This window comes from Pteropus alecto, unplaced genomic scaffold (genome assembly GCF_000325575.1).
Source record: "Pteropus alecto unplaced genomic scaffold, ASM32557v1 scaffold79, whole genome shotgun sequence".
In the NCBI taxonomy this organism is placed as follows: domain Eukaryota; kingdom Metazoa; phylum Chordata; class Mammalia; order Chiroptera; family Pteropodidae; genus Pteropus; species Pteropus alecto.
The window spans coordinates 14,733,685-14,738,713 of record NW_006494612.1 but is presented as its reverse complement, the minus strand read 5'-3'; positions in this window follow the sequence as shown (position 1 = coordinate 14,738,713).

The following is a 5,029-nucleotide window of genomic DNA, read 5'->3' as shown; positions in this document are numbered from 1 at the left end:
CTTTTAAGAGATCTTGTTGGCATAGAAACATACTACATTCTAAACAAAAGTCATATCTTCCTCCAAAGGCCTCGCTATACTACATTTCCTATCTAAAATGTCAGATTATCATTCTGTAAACCAAGTAAGAAATCGGATCCTCAACTCTTTGAGTAATAAGATTTACATTCTACACCCTGTTATACCTTTAAATTGGCATTTCCTGACCAGTGAAATTCTTCTCAGTGAAAACCTTCCTCAATTTTAAAAGTAGAATGAAAAATTCTCAGCTATCTATATAGTTCTAATGGAAAACTTATATCGCACATGGTGTAATACTTTGTTATGTATTAGCTGACTTTCACATACCGTTTCTGTATACAGACCACTCCAAAACTTAGTGGTATAAAATAACTGACTTTACTTTGCTCATGATTTAGAGGGCCAGAAATTCAGGAGATATCAACTAGTCAGTTTTCATTTGGGTATCTCATATGATTACAGTCAGATGTAGACTTGGGCTGTAGTCATCTAAAGTACCCTTAACTCTTGGATGTCCGGGATGGCTGGCCTAGATGGCTGGTAGTTGATACTAGCTGCTGGCTGGGAGCTCAGTTTAGGATGTTGACCAGACCATTTATATATACCTTCTGCTGCATGGGGGTGTCAGTTGGAGTATTCACATGGCAACTGGCTTCCCCAGAGCTAGTGTTCCTAGAGAAGCAGGTGAGAACTGCATAGCCTTTTCTGGTTTAGCCTAGGAAGTCACACAGCATCACTTCCATTGAATTCTGTTGGTTACAAGTGACTCACAAAGCCAAACTGACAGAGCACCCAGCCCAGGCCTCTGCAGTCTCTCTTCTGTCCTTCAAAAATGTTTCTTCCTTTCCACTCCATCTCTGTTGGTCTAATTGCTTTCCATCTTTCAAGATCTGTCTTGGTACCACCTGCCAAAGCTTTTCCTGATTCTGTTATTCAGCTATCAGAGCCAGTACCTTTGAGATTGAGTTTAGAGTCATCAGGTCAAATCCCAGGTTTCCTATTTTAGAGCTACATGACCTTGAGAAAGTTATTTATTTAATTATGCAAAAAACAGAAATGTAAGAGGATTTACCTACCTCGTAGAATTGTGAATGTTGAATGACAAAACAGTAGAGAACATTCCTTGTGATGTAGTAAGTTGACAATGTTAGCATTTTATTTGTACCTTTTTTGTGTCTATCATAATTTGTCCCTCATGATAATAATTAGCGGATTTATTTTCTATTTTCTACATATTTAGTTAATGCCTTATAGGCAACTTATCCCAGTATAGACCTGTATTTTGAATATCAGCTCAAAGCCCTTTGATTTTTTAGGCTTCAGTAAACAAAATATATGAAGTAACTTGCCATTTTTAGCTCTATTATTCTTTTTAACCTTTTTTTTCATGATTCTTTTTGCAGAAATTAGAAAAGAAAAATCTGTGAAAACTTCTTCGATTCCGAAGGATAAAGGTAATAGAGTAATAGAGCCAATGTAACATAACACTAGAAATGTATTATCAAAAATATCTGAATGAGTCCATAATACATTAGAGTCATCACCTTTGCAGATGTGCAGGTCAAAATTGCACAAGTCACCCTCATATACTTGAAAACTTGTATTTATTTACATTTCCCTCACATATTTTCTTCTAGTTTACTGTGACCTAAAAAGTACCCTGATTGCAATTTCAAGAGAGAGAGGGAAGAAGAAAGGGAAAAAGAGAGGCAGAGAGAGAAAGACAGAGAGAGAGAGAGAGAGAAAGAAAGACAGAGAGACAGAGAGACAGAGAGACAGAGAGAAAGGGAGAGACAGAGAGAGACAGAGAGAGGTAGAGAGACAGAGAGGCAGAGAGACAGAGAGAGAGAAGGGAAAAAGTTTTCCTTAAAGAATTAATGGGTTAAAAAATGTAGAAGGAAATAAAGAATATAGAATGGACTCACCTCCATGTGCTGTGGTTTTCCCCCTTTCTATCCACTCATAAAATTTATGTTATGTGCATAATCCTTCCAAGTCAATAATTCTTTCTATTTATCTAATATTCAGTAATCAGAACGCATACTCACTAGACACTGGGAATACACGAAAGACATAGTCTATGCCCTCCTGATGTTAATGACATAATTAATTAAAATTATAAGAATCATAGAGAAAATGTGCAAGGTGCTATAAGAGAGTGAAATCGGAGATCCTAACTGAGGAATCAGAGAAGGCTTTCCTGAAGAAGTTATATTACATTCAAGTAAAAAGGATGAGGAGCTAGCCAGGCAAAGTTATGGGCACTGTTTGGAAGAAATACAGAGGCAGGGCATCTGCTCTTTGCCAGGAACATTGCTATCTTAACCCATTTGTTTCAGCAAGTCGTTCTTGATATCTCACTTTTTACAATGAGGAAGCTGAGGTATAGCTCATGTAAGTTACTCAGTGTTACACTGTGTAAAAGGCAAAGGCAAGAATCAAAGTCAAGTCTGTTGGACTTTAAAGTCCATCTTTTCATTTTAACACAGATGCTGCTTATTCCTTAAAACAGGGTTTTTGTATTTGTTTTCTTCAAAGAAACTTTGCTTTGAATTTAGAGCTTATTACGTAAATTTGAAAAATCTATTGAACATCAGCACAGTTGGTTATGCAGTATGAAAAAATAGTCTTAGTTCTTTTGCTATTAAGGTGACTCTCCTTAATTTCTACAGCTGAGGTTAGTCTATTTTTCTCCAGTAGTTACCTGTACTTTGGGAAAAACTCCTTCTCATCTTCCAGTCTCATTTTATTTGACAATTTAAAAAAATATTTTTCTTGACAATGTAAGAACTAAAGCTGTCATTGAAATATACCACTAGGAAAATCCATAGATATAATATACACATGTATTATATATAGCTATATATATGGCTATATATACTATAATATATATATATGGATTATATATATATATACACATGTATATATATCCATGTATAATTTACAAATTACAATTTGCAAAATCTAAACTTTCCCTCTTTCCAATATACTATAAAATACATTTGTTTTGGTCCACACTTACATCATAGGAAAATTTGGACCATACATTAGTGTTCAGTATAAAAGCATCTCAAAAGAAAGGGGAGTTTACCTACAAAACATTACCTTTCAGGCAATGATAATTATCAAAAATTTAAATTGCTACTTAAAGACTTCACTTGTGCCAAAGCCTAAAATAGTTGGAAATGGTAGTTGTAAAACTCTGTCCTGGAAAACATTATTGGGGGGATTAAACCCACACTGACCACTTCACTAAGTAGGCTCCTGTAATTTCCATTATTGTTGTTATGTTATTAATGTATAATTGCAGGCAATTTTGTTAGTGAACACTTTCACTCAATATTAAATTCTCTACTATTTGCAAGATGTTGTCGGTTGCTAGAAAATTATATATATAAAGGTTTACTGCATGTGATTATTGATTTAGAACTATTTAAAATGCACCTCTTTTTTATTCAAGCTGTGTGAATGCCCTCAACTGTCTTTGTTATATATAAGTTGAACATTATTTTAGAATAGAGTTGTATTGCCATGTTTTCTTTATTTTCTGAATATAATTTATCATTACAAAAAAAAAGAGAAATTGCAGGATTACCTATAAGATTTCAAGGACTTTTTAAAAACTTCTGCAATGGTATTTTTTCTGAAGTAGCTCTTTGAAGCCTGCTGCTGAGCTGTGGCAGAATTAGAATGCAGTAATTCCACTTGCTAAAAAGCCACTTATTGCAATGAAGTCATTGTATATAGTGAGTTGTTTATATTATGCAGTTAAGAGGTTGCTTACATTTGCCAGTCTTTCATTGATTCCACTTTTCATGTACACATTAGATCCTATATTGAAGAAATGCTACAATTATAAAATCAAGATTATTACACAAAAAATTATTTGGGGCCACATTTACCTGGAATGTGATAACCATGAATTAGGCTTTAAATTAGGCATTTAAAGAAGCATCAGTAGGCTTGTGTCTTTATTTAAGTGGTGTAGAGGAGATCTAGTGATCATTGTTTGAAAGAAAAAGAGCAGGAGAAAGACATGACTTGCTGGCTTTTGCTGCATTCCTGGACTAGTGGACTCATATATGTCCTCTCAACCAACTCACAGGGCAGAGCCCTGGTTATTTGGCTGTGATCCACATGGAATCCTGTAGACACCCCCTTTATATTCCATCTGTCATCCACCCTTATCCCATTGCCCCTTGCTTCTTATAGCTGGTCTGACTTATATGAGGATACAGGATTCATCCATAGATGGAGGAAGAGCAAAACAAACCCAAACAAGGCAACAAAGAGATCAATTTCTCCTCTACTGAGAATGTAATAGTAGTATCTTTAGGTTTCTCTGGCATTAGAGTAGTATGATGGACTTTAGAACTGTTGACTACTTTTGTGACACAGGACTGTGTATATTTGGGTCAAATGCCAAAAGATTCTCAGCAGACCTTATCCTCTTTTACATTCTGGTGCTTAGGACCATGCACCTGATGATTCCTCAACTTCTATTTGTCTTCAAAATCTTTTTATTTGGCCATTCCTACTAACCAAACAAAAACTAGACTAAAGATGGGATAAATTGCCTGAGGACTTTGAACCTGATTCCCAACAACCTATACTTTCTCATGGACACTCACTCTAGTTCATTACTGCCTCTGTCTCCGAGGGCAGTGTTGAGGAATGGAAAAGTTGAAACCATCTTCTTGTTCCTTTGTAATTTTTTCTTCATCACAACCTCCTTGCCTAGATTATTTGAGAGTTCCAATTTATATTTCAGAATCTTTAAATATGTTCCAGATGCTGATAATCAAGATTCGTATGCTTTCCTGTAGGCTCTTGGACAAATGCAAAGAAACTACCATATTTGTAAAAAACAACATACACATAAAAATGTGTTCTCCAATGCCTATCTCCTGATAAACAAGACAAATGAGTTGAAAAATGCCTTAAGTTGACCCAAACCAATGATGAATCTATCTTTATTAATACAGATGTGCATAATTTCCATATAGCA